The sequence below is a fragment of the Lagenorhynchus albirostris genome, chromosome 18 (genome assembly GCF_949774975.1).
Source record: "Lagenorhynchus albirostris chromosome 18, mLagAlb1.1, whole genome shotgun sequence".
Classification (NCBI taxonomy): domain Eukaryota; kingdom Metazoa; phylum Chordata; class Mammalia; order Artiodactyla; family Delphinidae; genus Lagenorhynchus; species Lagenorhynchus albirostris.
Genome location: NC_083112.1, coordinates 5380735 through 5403504, shown reverse-complemented (window position 1 = coordinate 5403504; position 22770 = coordinate 5380735). Strand labels below are relative to the sequence as shown.

The 22770-nt window shown below is 43.4% G+C and overlaps 1 non-coding gene across 1 annotated transcript; it reads left to right on the top strand.

The window, feature by feature from the left end:
* Nucleotides 1-14162: 14162 nt before the first annotated feature.
* Nucleotides 14163-14236, top strand: TRNAE-CUC (transfer RNA glutamic acid (anticodon CUC)). Its single transcript has one exon. It is a non-coding gene; the product is annotated as a tRNA-Glu (tRNA).
* Nucleotides 14237-22770: the final 8534 nt, after the last annotated feature.

Sequence of the window (22770 nt, the reverse complement as noted above, 5' to 3'; positions counted from 1 at the left end):
TCAGAAAAGAAAGAAAAGCGCAGCGTTTTTATGACAATGTCAGTGTTTGGCTCCCACCGATTCGGTAACTTCTGGGCCCTCTGGGGTCCTCACTGAATAGAGATGCTTTTTCGGATCCAGTGGTGCAGACGGACTATCTCCGGGTCGCGTTGGCACATAACCTCGGACCCAGGCAGGATCAACGCCGCCGACCGGTTCGCCTTAGGCGTCCTGCCGAAGTGACCACATTCCTCGAACCGCCACGAGGGTTTTAGAAAAACTGGACACCACTGCAGAAAAGCCTGGGCAAGAGGGAGCGTGAACCACAAGGAACCAGCAAGAGGAAATCACTGCACTGACTTTCCTAAACTGCAAACTACATCCAGTCCTTTACGAGGTAGATTTGTTTCCTCGTGGTGGAAATATACGAATGCATACGGATTGAGTGCGCTACCCTGAAATACGCCTCGTTTTCATTAAAAAGCAAAAGCTAGTTGGGAATCTGGACTTCTCTACAGATTCCTTATCTTGTGAGGTGCTGGTGCCGTGTCAACATCTGTGTTGGGATGAGCGCTGGGCACCGAGTGGTCCCGGCGATGGTGGGGACGCGCGCAGCTCCGGGGGATCGTCGGAGCGCGGCTCTCGCCAAAGGGCAGGCTGAGAGCGGCCAGGCAGCGGGGGTAGTTCCGGCGATTTCTTCAGGGAAAAGGGCCACCTGCAGTCCGAGGGGGCCAGGGAGCGAAAGGCCGTGGGACCCGCGCACCTAATCTCTCCGCGCCCGCGTCAATGAGTCCATTGTTCGCGGCGTCCGCGGAGGACCCGCTATCACCGGCCGCGAGCGACCACATCGATCAGGAGGGCAGGGCTGGAGGGGGGTTGCCGGGCCGCGGCGTGTTGACCCTCGGAGATAATCTGCCGAGTCGCCGCGGGTTGACTTGGCGACGTGGTTATGAGCGGGCGGCAGCACCGCTTGGGACAAAGATCGGCCACCTTTCCCCTCCCCCTCTCTCTCTTCTCTTCCTCTCGCTCGCCTCCTCGGCGGTCCCTCTACTAGGGCGCTCCAGCAGCCCCCTCCTCCCCCTCCGCTGCTGCGGCCTCGCCCGCCCCTCCCCCCAGATCCAGAGTGTTTACTTTGCACTTCTCGTCTAATTGCACATTTCTGTAAATTGGTCTCCATTTCGATGCTTCATTTGCTCCCATTTAATATTTTTGCTCGGCCCTGCAGAAAGAAAAGAGGCACTCAGCAGAAAGCAAATCCGCCCCCTGCGCGCGCTGGCAAAATCCGGGAACCCCGGGCTGAACCACGACAACACGCGGGGGGGAGGTGGTGTGGGCTGGAGATGTCCCACCCAGGCCTCCCCACCCTCACAGTGAGCATTTTCTGAGGCTGGCTGCCCAAAAAAGTGACCCAGGAAACCCCGGCCGAACAGCCGCTTGTTATTGTTCTTATTAGGTGGGAAGAAGGTAGGGGGATTTTTGGATTGGCTAATTATAATGTACGTACATATACCCGCCACCGAGCAAGGTCGTGTGTTGTGTTTCTTCTGTGGATATAGCTCAGGGTATCATAAAAGCGCCAAGTCCATTACAGGTGAAATGCATTTCCGCTCTGAATCCCCGCCGACGCCTGCGCCCCTCTCGCCTCGCACAGGCCCGGGAGCGATACTGAGCCATTAGGCGAGAGCCTTCTCGAGCCATTTAACAGCAGCTCTTATGGATAAATAAACAAAAAAGGCTGTAAACCAATTATAGTGTGGACAGTGAAAAAGTCGTTTATTAGCAGGACGTCCTGATGGCCCTCGCTGATATTGGAGGTCCTCGCCTGCCCGCTTCCCCCTTCCCTTCCCGAGGCGAGGCTTGGCCCTGGAAAACACAGGTTACCTTGTTCTCGGTCAGTGGCTGAGTCTTCCTCGGTGGTTTCACAAGCACGCCAAGGGCTGAATTTGGCTTGGCGATGAGAATTTTTAAGCCACTGTATTCCAGTGTAAAGAGGAAACAATATGTGAACATCACTTAACTCTGAGGCTGTGTTTGTGATGCATTTGTGTGGAATTTATTAGAGGGTGTCCTTTATAATTAATTTGCTGTTAAAAATAAAAATTAAATTATACCCTGAGTTGAAGCACCAAAGCTAACGATGTGATGTGTGGAATGAGAATACTCCTTCCATCATGTACTTTGAATTTTGGTAGATTACCCGGTCTTTAGTCCCCCCAGGGTAGTCATCTTTCTTACTCCAGGATTTCCTCAGAGTCTGGTACCCAGGTCTGAGAGAGGCCAAGGAAAACCTAATTTGTTCCGGAAAAAGGACCTCAGACTTTGAGTCAAAGACTTTCCATTGATTCCTAGGACAAAATAATTGAGCAAAATTAAGTGGAGAGTTGAAATTATTTTCCAGGTAATTCAGCACCCCCATCATATAGATAAATGCAGCCTAAAAATCTAAGTTAATTGGACAATTGTCTGTTCTCTAACTTACTGGCTCTCTTTATGGTGAAAGAAGAGTGGAAGGGGCCCATGGGGGACTGCACCCCAGGACTGGGCTTAGTGCTTCTCCCCCCCCCCCCGCCCCCGCCACCAGCCCTTTCCTCCTGTTTTTGTTTAATCCTTCTGAGGCCCTCAGTTTACTTTGCAGCTGAAAGGAAAAGTGGGAATGGAAGTCCAGACTCCAAAGGGTCTAAGCTCCCCCCTCCTCCAGCATCCCTGTGGCTGCCCTTGCAGCTCTGGGCTCATCCCCGGCCCTCACCCAGGCTCCCATCTGTGCCCTGTCATCCAGATATGCAGTCTCTAGAAACCCCAGGCCTTGTCATTTCCCTTCTCATCTTAGTCCTGGATAACCAGCTTCTTGCTTCCATTGAGGTTTCCTTTCTTAGCCCTCCACCGCCCCTCCCATCACCGATTCCTGACTAATCCTTTGTTCTCCTGGGAGCCTTTCCTTACCTCCAGGTTCCTGCTGGAGCCCAAAGAAGCCTTGGCCCACACTTTCTGGTCACTCCAGCCGCCTTCCTGAGCCCTTCTGCATTTCACGTGGCTTAGTGGTTTGAAGGAGGAGTATTTTCAATTTATTGATCAAACACCTATATAGCTCTTACTGTACCTGTCTGCTATGTCTTTGATGACACAAATTCAGTAGCAGAAATTTGTTTTGGCTTTCGTATATGATGGAAAGGTCTTAGGAGTTACATATACCCGTGTTCCAAATCTGCCCTGCACAAGCTGTGTCCCGTGGCAAGTTATATAAGTCCCTGAAAGCGCTCTGTCCTTATTTGTAAAATGAAACCAAAGGTACTGCTCCATGTAATATGCCCATCGCATAGAGTAATAATAACAGCAAACACGTGGCGCCAGATACCGTTGCAAGTATTTTACGTACGTCAGTCCTCACTAAAGTCCCAGGAGGTGGGTACTATTATCCCATTTGACTGTGGAGGAAACTGAGGCATAGAGGTGTTACTGGCTGTGGAATCACACAGCCAGTAAGTGGCAGAGCCTAGATCCAAGCTGAGGAGGTCTGGTTTTAGAATCTATTCTCTTGGCCATGACATCATACTATCTTGCTGTATAGTAGCACTCAAGAAGTATTTTTTTATTATTTTTGTGATATTTCAGTGAGACATTTCATAGGCACTCGGTTAATGGTCATCTTTTCCTTGCTTCCCTGGCATTGCTTTTAAAGCACCTACAAGCATTTAACTATTGGTAATTGCTGTAGCCCAAAGAGCCACAGAGCTCTTACCATAAGCCCATGTCTAAGGACATTCCCAGACAGGTAGGCCTGGAAAGGAATATTCAGGAACACTGAGGAAGCACTGGGTGGATATATGCCTGTGTTTTAGGGGAATATGCCCCCAAATTGGGGTCCTGCTTAAAGGGGATAGAGGAGGGGAGGGCCAGGTGGCACCCTCTCCAGCCAGCCCTGACCACACCACACAGAGAGAAACAGGGGTGGGGAGATCCGGGGCTGCTTCTCTACATCCAGGAAAGCCCAAAAGAAAGACCTGAGCCAATCACATCCTTACTGGGATGACCTCCCTGCCCCCCCCATAGGTGAGGAATGCAGCATATAAGCCCGTCTGGTAGCCAGAGACCCTTCCCACTGCACTTCCCGTGGTTCTGCCATTTCCAGGTTGGAGAGGAAGCTGTCATCACAGACTCAGAGGAAACCCTCATACGGCTCAGGAGAGGAGGATTCTACTGTCCCGGCTGAAGCAGGGCTGGAATCCTGCTCCATTCCTGCCTCTTCCAGGTCACAAGGGTGGTCATTGCCACCCTGGTCTTCTTTGTGAGGGTGTAGAAACACCCTTGTCAAAGTGTTTCCTCCGCGTGTCCCCCAAATCTAAGACCCATACGAGAGAGTTAAACTTAGCAACCTATGGGGCTTGGAGTGGGAGAGGCGGCTCCAAGCTCAGAGCGGCCGTGCTGAGACCCTCACCCTCGGTTTCCTGTGGTGGATCCATGCCTTCTCTTGCAGTTTCAAGTAAAGGCTCGTTGTTTGACTGTGGTCTCAACCCCATTGAGTTTTCCCCTTGGTAATTCTTCCTATGGTAGATGTGGCTTGTCAGTGTATCCTCGTGCAGAGATAAGCTGTATTTGAATACATTTATTTTATCCAGTTAGATATTGCAACACATTACATTTAGGCAAATCCCACAAAGGTACAGACTCCTACCAATCAATGAAATCACAAGGGTTCCTAGTGTTTCTGGAAATGTGATTCCTGAACCGTATGTGTCAAAATCACCGGGTTGCTTATAACATGTGATTTCTGAGCCCAATCCCAGACCAACTGAATAATCATATGGGGGGTGGCGTGGGACTTGGGATTCTGCATTTTGAATACACCCAAGGGCTTCCCTGGTGGCGCAGTGGTTAAGAATCCGCCTGCCAATGCAGGGGTCACGGGTTCGAGCCCTGGTCCGGGAAGATCCCACGTGCCGCGGAGCAGCTAAGCCCGTGCGCCACAACTACTGAGCCTGCGCTCTAGAGCCCGTGAGCCACAAGTACTGAGCCCGCGTGCCACAACTACTGAAGCCCGTGGGTCTAGAGCCCGTGCTCCGCAGCAAGAGAAGCCACCGCAATGAGAAACCCGCGCACCGCAACGGAGAGGAGCCCCCCTCTCGCCGCAACTAGAGAAAAGCGCACGCGCAGCAACGAAGACCCAACGCAGCCAATAAATAAATAAATAAATAAAAAACAAATACACCCAAGGTCATTCTCATGCACACTATGAATTGAGAACAACAACAACAAACACTTAAACTATAATTTATTTGCTCTATGGCGGCTCATAGATACTCTTAAAGAACGAGCATGAAGCATAGACATTCAAACTAAAATATACCTCTATGTCCTGAGACTGTTGTGAGGTTAAAGTGAGGAAATGCATGGAAACATGCCCAAAGCATGTGATTTGAAACTCTGCATGGACAGCACACATGCAAATCCCAAACATCTTTGCAGATTTCCCCTTCTCTCTTACGCATCCATTCTTTCTCTACGTGACTAAAGAGAAAGAATCAGCATGATCTTACTTTATTATCGTGTTTTCTCCCACTGAGCTCTTTATTATTTTTTCATTTCAGAAGAATTTATTCTTAAGAAATTCACGAAATCTCAAGAGATAAATGGGAATTTACATATATTTCACGTAAGGTTTTTGCATGTTTGTTTGTTTGTTTGTTTGTGGTACGCGGGCCTCTCACTGTTGCGGCCTCTCCCGTTGCGGAGCACAGGCTCCGGACGCGCAGCCTCAGCGGCCATGGGTCACGGGCCTAACCGCTCCGCGGCATGTGGGATATTCCCGGACCGGGGCACGAACCCGTGTCCCCTGCATTGGCAGGCAGACTCTCAACCACTGCGCCACCAGGGAAGCCCTCACATAAGGTTTTTTAAAAAAACTTATTTTTATTGGAGTATAGCTGTTTCACAATGTTGCGTTAGTTTCCACTGTACAGCGAAGTGAAGTGGAGATCCCTGTGCTATACAGAAGGTTCTCATTAGTTATCTATTTTATACGTAATAGTGTATATATGTCAATCCCACTCTCCCAATTCATCCCACCCCCCTTTCCCCCCTTGGTGTCCATACGTTTGTTCTCTATGACTGTGTCTCTATTTCTGCCTTGCAAACAGGTTCATCTGTACCATCTTTCTCGATTCCACATATATGCGTTAATATACGATATGTATTTTTCTCTTTCTGACTTACTTCACTGTGTATGACAGTCTTTAGGTCCCCACGCCTCTAGAAATGACCCCATTTCGTTCCTTTTTATGGCTGGGTAATATTCCATCATATATATGTACCACATCTTCTTTATCCATTCGTCTATCAATGGGCATTTGGGTTGCTTCCATGACCTGGCTATTGTAAATAGTGCCGCAATGAACATTGGGGTGCATGTGTCTTTTTGAGTTATGGTTTTCTCTGAGTATATGCCCAGTAGTGCGATTGCTGGGTCCTATGGTAGTTCTATTTGTAGTTTTTTAAGGAACCTCCATACTGTTCTGCACAGTGGCTGTATCAATTTACATTCCCACCAACAGTGCAACAGGGTTCCCTGTTCTCCACACCCTCTGCAGCATTTATTGTTTGTAGATTTTTTGATGATGGCCGTTCTGACCCGGGTGTGGTGATACCTCATTGTCGTTTTGATCTGCACTTCTCTAATGATTAGTGATGTTGAGCATCTTTTCATGTGCCACTGAGCTCTTTAGAAGCAGTGGGGCTCTCCTCGGGGTGTTCATGTGGCTGCAGTGTGGGCTCAGAGAGGTTGAGCTGGCATTTCCAGCCACCACAGCTGGCATATAAGGGCAAATAAAGGGAGCCAGTAAAACCGAAACAAATTGATCCATCTCCAGGCAGTACCATTAACTTGTGCCTTAATGCTCTACGCTCCCCAGACTGAACATGACCAAATAGCTTCCTTTAAAGGTAAATGAATTTTATATAATTTGCAGCTAATTCCATTTAATTCTGCCCACACGAGCATGCGATAAGGGAATGTTAAGCTGGTCAATAAGCACAGGCTAAAAGGGGGCATTCAGGAGATGGCTGGTGTTTGATTTCCAAGTGGTCTGGCTCAGCGCTGAGAACTCCAGATTACTATGAGTGTGTTGGTTTCTTGGTTGTTTGCTTTCTGTTCTCCTAGCTCCTGAGTAAAGAGCAGTGAGAAAACACTAGGATCCCATCTGTCACAATGAGGCCAGTTACAACAATAACAACTACTCCTTTTTATAAAATCATTCTTGGTCTGACAAACTCCCTTTGGACTGCAGGGAATCAGGAAGAGTAAAAATAATAGAATCAATAACAACTTTGTTATCTAGTAACTTAAACAACCCTTGCCTGCTGGGATGGCAGAACAGGCTTTCTTATCTTGGAAACAGGAGAACTTTCTGGATAGTAAATTATTTTTCACAGAATGTTTCTAAACGGATTAGGTTTCTAGAGAAAGTGCCTAAGGTAGGAACCAGGCCAAATTCTAATCATTTAAACCCAATATTTTAAAACGTGGGAAGGAACTTGGGTCTTTAAATCTAATGTATATTATTTGTTCTTTTTGTTTAATAAAACATCAACGGTTGTACAATTATTTGAATTTTGAAAACCTTAAATGTGAAATTCTCATTTAAATGTCTGAATCCTCTGGTCAACTTGATTTTCGTTCCAGTACATGCCAATGTGTGTGTGTGTGTGTGTGTGTGTGCGCGCGCGCTTGCTTTTCTGAGAGCTTTCCTAATTCACACCCAAGTCTTCACAGTCAGGAAGTGCTCTCTCTGCTGAACAATCTATCTAAATAAAACAGCAGGGAGTGGGCCTGTTTTGATTTGGGTGTTCCATGTTTATTTCTTTGCATGTAAATATTTATGACTCTGCTCGATAATCAAGAAATATATCTTGGTTTGAAGAGAACCGTCTCTCCTACAATGCAGGCATTCATAACAGCGACTACCTAATGATAACACAGGCCGAGGAGATTCTCCTGGCTTGATTCATTCAGATAGTTGAAGGGAAAGTAGAAGCTGAGGGGCTTAAACGATCAAGTTAGTCTGTTTTTACTGCTCCAGTTCACACCTAAGTTGTCACTGGGATGCCAAGCTTTCAGAACAGACCCAGTTGGTTCACATGTCACCGTCATTCTAACACCTTATATAGGGTGTCCTTAAAGTCTGAACACAAGCAAGCATGCATGACATTTTGTATTCCATGAATACAGAAAAAAATTTTTATCTGTGTATGTCAGATTTTATGACCAGCCTGTACATAAACGGATCTAAATTTCTATTTGTGTTTTTGGGAAAGAGGCACATACATATGGACCTAAAATTCAGTTTAGGAGGAGAAAATCTTTTCCGTGTTTACTGATGCTGTATCGTACAGCATAATCAATCAGCGTCGTCTGCTTCATTTGCAGAGCAATTTATTAGACGCTGCCAACATGGGCACAGTCAAACCTTGAAGTTTCTAAAAGTTGGAGTTAGAGATTGCCATGAGTCCAGATAAACAGCAGTGTTTTCTTACCTTCCCAGCAAATTGTGACAGGTGATAACAAAAAGGCAAACACAGTCTCTAGCCCCTAACCTGGGTTATCTGTCTCCTGGCCTGTAATTACACAGAATTTGGAGTTTTCTCAAGAGACTGGAGTGACACTATTTACCTTTTTGTATTTATATGACCAGTAGCCAAACTTAAATATAATAACTAGAGAAGTTCCCTAAGGAAAAGTACTTACGGGGAAACATTCAAATTTCCCCCTTTTCTCCTGCTGGTTTCCTAGGAGCCTCCTCCCTTCAAGCCCCGGGGGCTTCTTTGAAAAGAATACTGATTCCATCTACTCTTTATAATATTCTAGGACTTTGGTTCTGATTATTGCTTGACACGAGGAAAGAAAAGAACTGGAGATGGTTTACCTACATTTCAGCTGAAAAAATAATTTAACAAAGTTGAGTGGTGTTTCAACGAGTTTTTGTTTTTGACCAGTATGTTGGGTAAAGGGCGGAGGAATGGTCTCGAAACCAAGTAGATAGGCACATGGCCAGACCAGCTTCTCATTCTTCATCTAACTCAAGCTCCCTTTTCTCAAAAGTGTACTTGAAAGGACTCGATTTTGTTCAACTTTTAAGAAAATCGCTAATGAGGGGAGTAGAAGCAGTTAGCACCTCAGCACCAGTTTTTGCACATAACCTTCACATCTGTCAGGTTACTAAATGTTTCACAAATTCCATCTCCATTCTCTCACCCTCTCCATCCACGAGGGGCCCTAATGCACCTCTTCAGTTTATACCAAGGCGGCGTTGTAGCTGTTTCTCACTTGTTGGCTGGAAGGAAAACATTCTACTACAATCAGGAAGCAAAGATACCGAAGTTATAGTTCCGATTTTGTTGCTTTAGTCAAGTAGCTCTTTGAGGTTTGAATTTTATTTTTTTTTTATGCAGTAGGTTCTTATTAGTTATCCATTTTATACATATTAGTGTATATATGTCAATCCCAATCCCCCATGTGATGAATTGGCAGACTTCTTACTTGATTGTTTTCTAGAGCCCAGGATGGGTGGTTAAGTTGGGTCCATAGCAGACCAGCACACACGGTGTGCCACTGGACTTGAACTTGAAAAACCTAAGAAAACTGAGAAGCTGAAATGGCGCTTTGCACCTAGAGCCAGGGGATCTGCATTTCAGACTTGTCCCTGCTACTTAGTGGCTGTGATCGAAAGAGAGAGAGGCGGTGATTCAGAGGCACACGTGTGTGGAACATCTTGGACATATAATCCAGCAGGAGTTTCCACCGTCGCATCTGCACGGTCAGCAATTAGCAATAATACATCTGGTGAACGGCTCTGCTGACACCTGAAGAGATTATTTGAAACTCCAGAATCTGGTGACCTTAATAAAGAATTAATTAAGGCTGCTGACCATGGAGGTGATGCTAAGATGGAAGATTTGCTGAAAAGAGAACATGTGGGCTGAAGCTATGTTTCTAACTTTAGATAAAGTTGGCTGATGGCCACAGATTTATTCAGATGGTGATGTGCCTACAGGTCGAGGACTGCTGAGGGTTGCCTGCCACCAGAGGCTAGCAGAAAGCAAGGGACGGTTTCTCCCTGAGAGGCTCCAGAAGGAAGCAACCCCGCTGGCCCCTTGCTGCCACTCCCGCCCTGTGAGAGAATAAATTTCTGTTGTCTTAAGCCACCCAGTCTGTGGTAATTGGTGATGGCAGCCCTAGGAAATGAAAAGAGACAAATCCCATTTTTCTTACCCATGAAATGACAATAATAATAATACCTCATGGGGTTGTTGTGAGGATTAAAAGAGAAATTGCTTATGGAGGCAATGGATATCATCTCCAGACTCTTCCCATTTTTGTTCACTTTTTAAAAAATATTTATTTATTTTCTTTATTTTTTTGGCTGTGTCAGGTCTTTGTTGCGGTGCACGGGCTTCTCTCTAGTCGTGGCTCATGGGCGCCAGGGCGTGTGGGCTCTGTAGTTTGTGGCACAGTGGGCTCTTTAGTTGAGGTGTGCAAGCTCAGTAGTTGTGGCGCATGGGCTTAGTTGCCCTGCGGCATGTGGGATCTTAGTTCCCTGACCAGGGGTCGAACCTGCGTCCCCTGCATTGGAAGGTGGATTCTTTACCACTGGACTACCAGGGAAGTCCCCATTTTTGTTCACATTTTTTTTGTGTGTGTGTGTGGTACACGGGCCTCTCACTGTTGTGGCCTCTCCCGTTGTGGAGCACAGGCTTCGGACGCGCAGACTCAGCGGCCATGGCTCACGGGCCCAGCCGCTCCACGGCATGTGGGATCCTCCCAGACGGGGGCACAAACCCGTGTCCCTGCATCGGCAGGCAGACGCTCAACCACTGTGCCACCAGGGAAGCCCTTTGTTCACTTTTGAGCAATTTTTTTCCCAAATTAGATGACTTATCTCATTACTCTTCCCTACTTCATTCGGTAGCCCCAAAGATGAGGAAGAAACCTCCCAGTGCAGAGGTGAGCATACCTGGTGGCTTAGGTGAGCTTGGGACCTCAAGTAAGATATTTTTGAACCTCTATAGCCTGGAAAATTCCAGTTCACATCAAGGAGGATGAATAAGCTCTTACGATGGCTGCACAAAGTCATTTTTGTAGCAAAGTGGCCTCACCTCTGTCATACAGGTGTGTCATTGAGTGTACCTGGGAACCATTGCTAACGCGTCTTCTCATACTTGGCAGAGACATTCAAAGAATCTTGGTTTTTAGACCTGGAAGTGCTAAAAAATGATATCCAGAAATTTTAATGAGTTCCCTAACATTATAGAGCAATCGTAAGAAATTACGTTTTGGTGTTCTGAATGTATATATCATATATTTATGTAGATTTCAAAATTTCTTCTCTTTCCTAAAGGTTATTTTATGGTTTTGAAATTGCCCTGATTTTTTGACCCTTTGATTCAATTTGATCTCAGTTCTTATCAAATATTCCTTGGTTTAGGACCCTACTGTCTTGCTCATTTCATAAAAATACGTGCAACTCTGCTTGTGCGCTCAGTGCAATGGGCACATTTTCAGGTTGGGTTCTAGAAGGAAATGCACCTGAGTCAGGTACGGGTCCTTAGACTGAGCGCGGATGACCCAGGACACACACAAGCAAGTTTCACGTGTCACCTTCTCACCCTGCAGGGAAGGAAGAGGAAAGAGCATTGGTAGAATTCTGCCAACACAGAGGGTTTAGTCACATGACTTTAACCGCACCGTGAGCCTAACTTACTCTGCCTAGTGACAGGAGGAAGGATGAGCACAGGGTACTTGAGACTGAACGGTTGTGTCCTCCCAAAATGTGTATGCTGACATTCTAACCCCCAGTGTGAGGATATTTGGAGGTGGGGCCTTTGAAGGTGCTTAGGTCACGAGGGTGGAGCTCTCATGACTGGAATTATAGAAGAGACTCCAGAGAGCTCTTTGCCTCTCTGCCATGTGGGGACACAACGAAAAGAAGGCTGTCTCTGAACCAGGAAGCAGGCCCTCATCAGACACTGAATCTGCTGGTGACCAGATGTCGGACTTCCTAGCCTCCAGAACTGTGAGAAATAGATTTCTATTACTTATCAGCCACCCAGTCTGTGGTGTTCTGTTAGAGCAGCCTGAATGGCTAAGACACGGCTTGAGGCCGCCATCAGCGCACAGTGCATGGCTTACAGGGGCTCAGCACTTCTGTCTGGTCCAAGGAATCTCAGATTCCTGCAAGTGGAGCTGAGGCCGTCAGCACCATCAGACACAGACCCACAGATGTAAACACCATGCCTTTGCAGTTCTGTCTCCTCAGTGCTGGGCACACAGCAAACGCACAGTAAATGTTTACTGATTCTCCCACCCTTCCTCCCTCCCACCTTCCTACTCTTTCCTTCCTTCTTTCTTATATTCCTAACTTCGGTGTCACTATTCTGCTAAGCCTGAGGATTTAAAGGTGGGTTAGGCATAGCCACTGCTCCTGGGTGTCTTATTGATTTGGAAAATTCTAACAAAAGAGATTCCTAATTGATTACTACTTTGCCCACACAGTTTTTTGTTGTTGTTGTTGTTGTTTCTGAATCAGAATAAGTGCTAGGCTCAGAGGCCTGAAAGGAAGGAGTGGGTTGGGTTTGAAGGTCCAGGTTTATGGTGGGTGGGAGGCAGCTGGGGAAAGAGGAAAGGGAAGCAAGAAACAGTTTTTCTAAGGATTGATTTTTAACACCCCCCCCCCACCCGCCCCACATCAATATCCTCCACAGAGCTGGTTAATTATCAATTTTCATGAGAAAGCAAAGGTTTACTTTTTTAGAAGCATTTGAGCGCCAAGCAGGCTGTCCGTGATATACCTTCGGTTCACTGAAACACTTGCATTTTGCGTAATCCGATGAATTGTTCGTTAGAATAGTCTCTATGGCAGAAATAGATGTTTTACCTTTACCATCTTTTTTGACCTTGTTTCTTTTCCCTCTCCTTTTTTCCTGACTTCTTTAAAACTGGTAAAAATTTCTATAATTTCCATTTCCCTTGTATATGTGACTGGAAACTATAGGTGAAATAGCTGTTCTTTTAGTAGTTCCCTTAAATTTTTTTTTAACATCCATTATGATCAAAAATTTTCCAGCAGAGTCTAAAGTGATCTAAGACTGCTGTCTTCCTCAGAACAAAACAGGGACAACACTGCATTTAAATTACTCTTTGAACCACCCCTTGCAGTCCTTGTTTTTTTTTTTTTTTTGTTTGTTTTTTTGTATTCCTTGTTTTAGCTAAGGACTTATTATCATATTTCTAAAATAACAGAATTAGGTCTCTGGGTGGTTAACAGATGTTTAATTGAATATACCAACATATTTTATCCATTTCCAGTGTTGCTTTGTTGCATCTCCATCCTTCCCTCTGAAGTTACTTTCCTTCTTCAGACGATATTCTTTTTTTAAAAAATTTATTTATTTTTGGCTGCGTTGGGTCTTCATTGCTGCGCACAGTCTTTATCGAGTTGCAGAGAGCGGGGGCTACTCTTTGTTGTAGTGCTCGGGCTTCTCATTGTGGTGGCTTCTCTTGTTGCGGAGCATGGGCTCTAGGCACGCGGGCTTCAGAAGTTGTGGCTGGTAGGCTCTAGGGCGCAGGCTCAGTAGTTGTGGCATGCAGGCTCAGTAGTTGTGACACGTGGGCTCTAGAGCACAGGCTCAGTAGTTGTGGCTCATGGGTTTAGTTGCTCCGTGCCATGTGGGATCTTCCCGGACTAGGGATTGAGCCCGTGTCCCCTGCATTGGCAGGTGGATTCTTAACCACTGCGCCACCAGGGAAGTCCCCAGACAATATTCTTTTAATGATGGTATGGGATAGGTAAATACTCTTAGTCTTTGCATATTTAAAAACGTTTTGATTTTTCCTCCAGAAAATGGTCATTGTGCTGGGTGTTCTCTGCATGCCTCTCCGAGCCCACTCTTCACCCTTCCCCACTCTGCTCTGTGCTCTGGGAGGCTGCCTTTATGTATTGCACCGACACGCTCTTTTACTCTCTTACTGGCAGTTGGGTTTAGTCAATAAAAGGCACTAGGAGATCAGACTTGCGGTCTAGATGAGAAGGTGTAGACTCACTTCCTCTGTTCCTCCGTTCTCAGTACAACAGTAAACTCTGGAAACAACGTAAGAGATACCAAAGGACAGCTCTGAATGGTAGAAAGAAGCAGGGACTTCCCTGGTGGTCCAGTGGTTAAAGACTTTGTGCTCTCAATGCAGGGGACCCAGGTTCGATCCCTGGTCAGGGAACTAGATCCCGCATGCCACAACTAAAGATCCTGCATACTGCAACTAAGACCTGGTGCAGCCAAATAAATATTAAAAAAAAAAGAAAGAAAGAAGCAGGTGGACTGGTTGGGGACCCCAGAACAGGAGGAACAACATGGTGATATAGGGCATCTTACAACCACCCAACCACATGAGCCAGGCCTGATGCTTCCTGACCACCAGTCTAGCAACAGAAGGCAGCTGAGGTAGGCTCATTCCTGGATCAAACAGAAGACCCACCAATAATACCAGACAATCTAGCAGTATCGGCAAGTGGGATAAATCAGGAAACCCACTGACAATAAGTGACCAAGGGACATGCTCTTCCTCCCTGCCTGGCCAGAGAGCCCCTCTGCCACTGAGAGACACCAGGAGGCAGGATGGCACTGGCCAGGGGGATCTCACCACAGATGAGCAGCTTGAAGCCTTATTGTTTCCATGGGCCTGAGACCGCCCCTCCCACCTGAGGGGTGCAGGTGGCCTGGCCTCCAGAAGCTCCTTCTGCCCCATTAGGCAGTACATGCAGGGACCAGTAGAAGCTCCAGATGTACCAGGTAAACCAAGCAGACCAAGATAATACTGCAAGGGCTCTAAAGGTTCATCTGTCTTTAGAACTAGAGCCTACAAAATTAGGCAAGAGTCTGCATGCTAAATCTAAACAGAATGACTGCTTGCTGAAGTAAGAGATTTGAATAAGACCCAGAGACTTCGAACAGAATAACCAAATGTCAAGGATATAATTAAAAGATCACCTGTCACCAAGAACCAGGAAGATCACAACTTGAATGAGAAAAGACGATCAACTGGTGCTATCACCATGATGAATCAGATACTGGAATTATTGGGCGAGTATTTCGAAGCAGCCGTCATAAAAATATTCAACAAGGAATTACAGGTTCCCTTGAAACAAATGAAAAAATAAAAAATCTTAGCAAAGAAGTAATTAAAAGAAAAGAACCAAATGGAAGTTATAGAACTGAAAAACAAAGTAATTACAGTAAAATTCTTGCTAGCTTAGCTCATTAGTAGAGCAGAAGTGACAGAGGATAGAATCAGTGAACTTGAGGACAGATCAGTAGAATCTGCACAGTCTGAAAAACAGAAGATAGACTGAAAAAGAAAATGGACAGAACCTCAGGGACGTGTGGAGCAGTAATAAAAGATCCAACATTTGTATCATGGGAGTCCTAGAAGGAAAGATGTAAAAGAGGGGCTGCAAAAGATTATTTGAAGAAATAGTGGCTAAAAATTTGGTAAAAGACATAAACCTACAAATTCAAGAAGGCAAGTGAACTCCAAGTAGGATAAACCTAAAGAAGTCCATGCCAAGACATATAATCAAACTTCTGAAAACTAAAGACAAAGAAACATCTTGAAAACAGCCAGAGGAAAAGACACATCACCTATAGGAAAACACCAATCTGAATGACAACAGAGTTCTCATCTGAAACCCTGGAGGCAAGAAGGAAGTGGCACAACATTTTTCAAATACGGAAAGCAAAGGACTGTTAATTGTGATTACTATATCTGGTGAAACTATCCTTCAGAAATGAAGAGGAAATAAAAGCCGTCTGCAAATGAAGGAAAACTAAAAGAACTTGTTGCTAACAGACCTACCCTGAAAGAATAGCTAAAGGAAACCAGATTAAACAAGAAATAAAATGATAAAAGAAGGAATCTTGGAATGTTGGGAAGGAAGAACAACAGAAAGAGCAGGAAGACAGGTACATACAATAGAGTATTCTTCTTATGAGTTTTATAAATCATATTTGATGATTGAAGCAAAAATACAACAATATCTGGTACTCAAGACAATGATATTTAAAAGTGGGTAATGGGGGCTTCCCTGGTGGTGCAGTGGTTGAGAGTCTGCCTGCCAATGCAGGGGACACGGGTTCGTGCCCCGGTCCGGGAGGATCCCACATGCTGCGGAGCGGCTGTGCCCATGGGCCATGGCTGCTGAGCCTGCGCGTCCAGAGCCTGTTGCTCTGCAACGGGAGAGGCCACAACAGTGAGAGGCCTGCGTACCGCAAAAAAAAAAAAAAAAAAAAAGTGGGTAATGGGACTTGAATGGAAGAGTGGTTTCCTTACCTCATGCAAAGTGGTAAAACATTGACGCCGGTAGACAGTGGTAAGTCACATATGTATATTGTAACATGCAGAACAACCACTGAGGAAACTATACAAGGAGATACACTTAAAAACACTATAAGTCAAGATGCAGTCCTAAAAATTGTTCAGTCCTAACCCATGGGAAGGCAAGAAAAGAGAAGCAGAGAAAATAAGAAGAAAAGAAATAATAAAATGGCAGACTTAAATGCTAACATATTAATAATTACCTTAAATGTAAATTGTCAAAATACACCAATTAAAAGGTACAGATTGGCAGAGTAGATTTTAAAAAAAATACTGAACTATATGCTGTTTACAAGAAACTCACTTCAAGTTCAGCAACATAGGTAGATCAACTGTAAACAATGGAAGAAGGTGTACTATGCACACATTAATTTAAAAAAAAGGAGTGGCTCTATCAGTATCAGATAAAGCAGACTTCATAAAAAAACTACTAGAGATAAAGAGGGATATAATATAATGATAAAAGGATCAATTCACCAGGAAGACACAACAATCCTACACATCTATTCAGCAAACAACAGAACCTCAAAATGCATGATGCAAAAACGGAAAGAACTGAGAAGAGCAATAGACAATTCCTTAATTATAGTTGGAGATATCAACATCCTACTTTTAGCAACTGTTAGAATTATTAGATGGAAAATCAGCAAAGCATAAAAGATAAGATGTGAACAATACAATCAACCAATGAGATTTAATCAACATTTATAAAGTATTCTACCCAACAACAGCAGAATATACAAATTTTTTTCAGGTGCTGTGGAACATTTACCAAGATAGACCATATCCTGGTCGATTAAACAAATCTCCACAAATTGAATAGAATTGAAATCATACAGTGTGTGTTTCAAGAGTATGTTTTCTGAAAGTTTTTTAAAATTAATTAATTATTTTTTGCCTGTGTTGGGTCTTAGTTGCAGCACACAGGATCTTTCACTGGGGCATGTGGCCTTAGTTGCCCCACAGCATGTGGGATCGACCAGGGATTGAACTGGCGTCCCGTGCATTGCAGGACGGATTCTTAACCACTGGACCACCAGGGAAGTCCCTGTTTTCTGAAAGTTTTATTAAAATCATGATTCATTTTGAGTTAATTTTTTTGAAGTTTATTTATTTCTTTAATTTACTTTTTGGCCACACTGTGCAGCTTGCAGGATCTTAATTCCCCAACCAGGTATTAAACCTGGGCCCTGGCAATAAAAGTGCCAAACCTAACCACTGGACTGCCAGGGAATTCTCAATTTTGAGTTAATTTTTATACAAGGTATGGAATTTAGGTCAAGTTGTTTTTTTTTTTAACTTGTGGATATGCAATTGTCAAAAATCCCTTGGGCATTAATGGAATCAAATGAGAAACCAACAATGGAACCAAACTAGCCAATAACTGAAAGGCAACAGAACAATCTCCAGAGCCTGGAAAATTGAACATCACACTTCAAAATAAAACATGAGCCAAAGAGAAAATATCAAAGGAAAATTTTAAAATGCATATGACATGAAAATGAAAATACAATATAGCAAAATATGTAGGACTCAGCCAAAGCAGTGCCAAGGGGGAAATTTATAGCACCAAATGATTTCATTAGAAAAGAGGAAAGTTCTCAAGTCAATAACCTAAGTTTCTACCCCTAGGAACTAGAAAGAGAAGAGCAAAATAAACTCAAAATTAGTAGAAAGAAGGAAATAATAAAGAGCAGAAGACAATAAAATTGAAACCAGAAAATGTCAAAGAAATCAAACAAGATCAAAATAAATGGAGAGACATACTGTTCTCATGGAGTGGAAGAGTCAACATAGCAAATATGTCAGTTCTCCCCCAAACTGACTTGTAGGTTTAGTGCAGTTGCTATCAAAATCCCAGCAAGAACTTTTTGCAGGCATAGACAAGATGGCTCTAAAATTCATATGGAAAGACACAGGCTCTAAAATAACTAAAACCATCTTGGAAAAGAAGAATAAAATGTTAGGAATCAGTCTACCCAATTTGAATACTTACTGTATATATACAGTACAGTAATCAAGAGTGCATTGTATTAGTGAAGGGATGGATACCTAGGTCAATGTAACAGAATAGAAAATCGGAAAACAGAGATAGCCCCACACAAAGATGCCCAACTAATTTTTGACCAAGGTGCAAAAGCAATTCAATAGGGAAAGGATCGTCTTTTTAACAAATGGTGGTGAAGAAACTGCATATCCATAAGTTTAAAAGACCTAAATTTCGTTATATAAAAATTAACCCAAAATATACCATCATCTAAATGTAAAAGTATAAAACTTTCAGAAGAAAATCTTCAGGAACTAGGGCTAGGCAAAGTGTTCTTAGACTTGACACCAAAACACAATCCCTAAAAGGAAAAATTGATGAACAGGACTTTGTTAAAATTAAAAACTTTTGCTCTGCAAAAGACTGTGAAGAGGATAAAAAGACAAGCTAGACTTGTAGACCACATGTTTGACAAAAGACTAGTAACTAGAATTCATAAAGAACTCTCGAGTCAATAGTTAAAAAAAATCCATTTAGAAAATGGGCAAAAGCCATGAAAAAGCATTTCACTGACGAAGATATACAGAAGGCAAATAAGCACATGAAAAGATGGTCTTCATCATTAGGGGAATGCAAATTAAAACTACAATGTGTTATCCCTACTCTAATTTTATGTGTCCTCTTGACTGGGCCGTGGGGTGCCCAAATGTCTGGTTAAACATTATTCTGGGTGTTTTTGTGAGGGTGTGTCTGGTTGAGATCAACATTTGAATCAGTACATTTTTTAAAAAATTCAAAAAAAGCAGATTGTCCTCCCCAGTGTGGGTAGGCCTCATCCAATCCATTGACTGCCTGACTAGAACAAAAGGCTGAGTAAGGGAGAATTCTCTCTGCCAGACTGTCTTTGAGTTGGGCTATTGGTCTTCTGCCTTTGGACTTGGACTCAGTCTGGAATTTACACCATTGACTCTCCTGGTTCTCAGGCCTTTGGAATCAACCTGGAGCTATACCATCAGCTCTCCTGGGTCTCCAGCTTGCCAACTGCAGGTCCTGGAACTTCTCAGCCTCCATACCCATGTGAACCAAATTCTTATAATAAATCTCATTCATACATATACATGAATTGTGCTTTCAACAGCTGTTTCAGCAACTTTCAGCAAAACACATGTGTATGTATATATATACATATATATCTCCTATGGGTTCTGTTTTTCTGGAGAACCCAGAATACTACTACTACTATACACTTAATAGAATGACCACAATAAAAAATAATAACACCAGATACTTGTGAGGATGTGAAGAAGCTTGGTCTCTCATATGTTGCTGGTGGAAATGTAAAATGGTACAGCCACTGTAGAAAACAGTTTGACAGTCTCCTACAAAGCTAAACATGCAGTTAGCACATGGCCTAGCCATTGAACTCTTGGGCATTTATCTCAGAGGAAGAGAAGCTTATGTTTACACAAAAATCTGTAACTGAGTGTGCACAGCAGTTTATCTGTAATAGCCCCGAAACTGGTGACAATGCCAATGTCCTTCCACAGGTGAATGGTTAAGCAAATTGGAGAGCACCCACACCATGGAATACCACTCAACAATAAGGGAATAAACTACTGACAGACATAACAGCTTGCATGAATCTCAAGGGAGGTGTACTGAGTGAAAAAGAAGCCAATACCATGAAGTTACGTACTTTTCATCCTCTCAATAGAATCTTTTGCAAAAGTTTTAAATTTTGATTAGGTTGAATTTATCATTTTTTCCTACTGTGGATCAGGCTTTTGGTGTCAAGTCTAAAAACTCTTTGCTTGGCCCTAGGTCCAAATGATTTTCTCCTACATTTAGTTCTAAAAGTTTTATAGTGTTATATTTTACACTTAAACTTGTGATCCATTTTGAGTTAATTTTTGTATCAGGTGTGCGATTTTTGTCCTTTTTTTTTTTTGCTAACAGATGACTGATTGCTTCAGCACTATTTGTTGAAGGAATATCTTTTCTCTAATAAATGGCTTTTGCACCTTGTCAAAATCAGTTGGGCATCTTTGTGTGTGTCTGTTCCTGAGTTCTCTCTTTCATTTAATTCCTCCAAATAGCACACTCTCTTAAAAATCTAGTAGAGTGATTCCTCACACTTGATTCTTCATTTTCGAAATTGTTTACATATTTTCGTTCCTTTTCCTTTGCATGTAAATTGTAGAATGAGCTTACTGACATGTTGACAAGAATTGTGTTAAATATATAGGTCAGGGGCTTCCCTGGTGGCGCAGTGGTTGAGAGTCTGCCTGCCGATGCAGGGGACACGGGTTCATGCCCCGGTCCGGGAAGATCCCACATGCTGCGGAGCAGCTAGGCCCGTGAGCCGTGGCCATTGAGCCTGTGCTCCGCAATGGGAGAGGCCACAACAGTGAGAGGCCCGCGTACCGCAAAAAAAAAAAAAAAAAAATATATATATATATATATATGTGTATATATATATGTGTGTGTGTGTGTGTGTGTATATATATATATATATATCAGTTTTGGGAGAATTGATATATTTATTATGTTGAGTCTTCTAATCCGTGAATACAGTTTGTCCAATTATTTAGGTCTTCTTATTTAGGGCCAATTATTTAGGACCGGGGCACGAACCCGTGTCCCCTGCATCGGCAGGCGGACTTTCAACCACTGCGCCACCAGGGAAGCCCTATAAACTATTTCTTATAAGCAACATATAACTGAGCTTTTCTCTTTCTTTCCCCAGGTGACCATCCCCGTCTTTCACCTTACCTTCTTATTTTCTTATTTCCTTATTTTATTTTGTTATTTGCTTTTTATTTTTGCTGATTGATCCAGTTAGTCTCTATTCTCTTCCCTCCCTCATGTGAATTTGGAAATTTTGCTGTACTTTCCATTCAGTATTCCCATTCCTAATCATTGTCCTTGGATACAGACTGCTAAAGTCTTACACAAGATGATATTACTTCACCAAGTTCCCTTCCCCCCATGCTCTCCTTAGCCGCCACAAGAAGAAAATTTTAGTGTTACTACTTTTCTACATATGCCCACCCAATTCCCAATTCCTGGATATCGCTGGGATGAACTGTACTCTTAGCCCCAGACTATTATTAGGCTTCCTTTGTAGTGTGTCTCATATTTCAAGGTTCTTAGTGTTCATAGTACAAATTCCCAGTCAATCATTATCCAGTTAGGGTAACCACATGTATCGCAAAGTTCTTTGCCTACCATTGACTCCTTTGCTGTTTCTTTCCTTTTTCAATTTTTTTTTTCATCTTCTTCTCATCCACATTCTTCCCCCTCCCTATTCTTGACAGAGTCCTTTCTGGAACCTTTTCAGGTTATGTGAATGATGGTCTCAGAATCCTTGCATCCCAGAAAATATCTTTCTTTCACCCTAAAAAGTGGATAGTATCTTGACATATGATACATCCTTGACTCCTAGTCTTTTTCTCTTACTAATTTGTAAACGTTACTTCTCCGTTCCACGGACTTCTGCTCCTGCATAGAAGTCCAGTGCCAGTTGATTTGTTTCTTCTTCTGTATGTAACTTGTTCTTTGGTCTAGAAGCACGCAAAATTTATCTTTTACCTTGGCATTTTAAAATTTAATAGGATAATGCCTAGGTGTGTGCCCTTTCATCACGTCTCCTAAACCTGCATAAATAACTCTGCAAATAACAAATATTTTCCTGGTCATTTATTTGTTACTTCTTCTACCTGTTACGATTTTTCCTGCTGTTGTTTATGTTACTTGCAAACTGGTGTCTTAGGATCTGTCTTCCAAGTAACTTTTGTTTTCTTTTGCACATTCTTTCTCTTTGCATGTTTGTCCTAGTTTTTGAAATTATTTCTTCCACGTGGTCTTTAAGACCACACTTTTTTATCTCGAGTGGCAGTTCTGTCCTTCAGTGTGCCTAGTGAAATTTTAAGTTTGGGAAGAATTTTTTCTTTAAATTTCAGGAGTTTGTTGGTTTAATGCTTTCGTGGAATCTCCCTAAGTGTTAACTAAGGTAACGTTAGTTACTCTAAGAAATAACCTCCCAAATCTTGTGGCCTGTAGTACGGAGAAGGGTCTGTTTCTGCAGTCATTCTGTTCCCTGTGCTGACAGAAACTCACCCTCTTCACTGTTTGGTTTAAAAAGATAGAGACATCATGAAAAAGGCATCTGAAAGTAGTTGGGCAAGTTTTTAGGCATGGTTGTTATTGGAAGAGGAGTGGAAGTGATAGCTGTGTACCCCAAGGAGTGGAGATAAATCCAAAAAATCCTTGCCTGGCTCTTCTACCTTCAAATAGCTTCTATGGGTCCAGGTTCTTATCTCACCTAGAGGTGGAAAAAAATCTTGCTTCTGTTAGATATCTCCCGAGATTCCTTATACACCCCTCTCCTCTT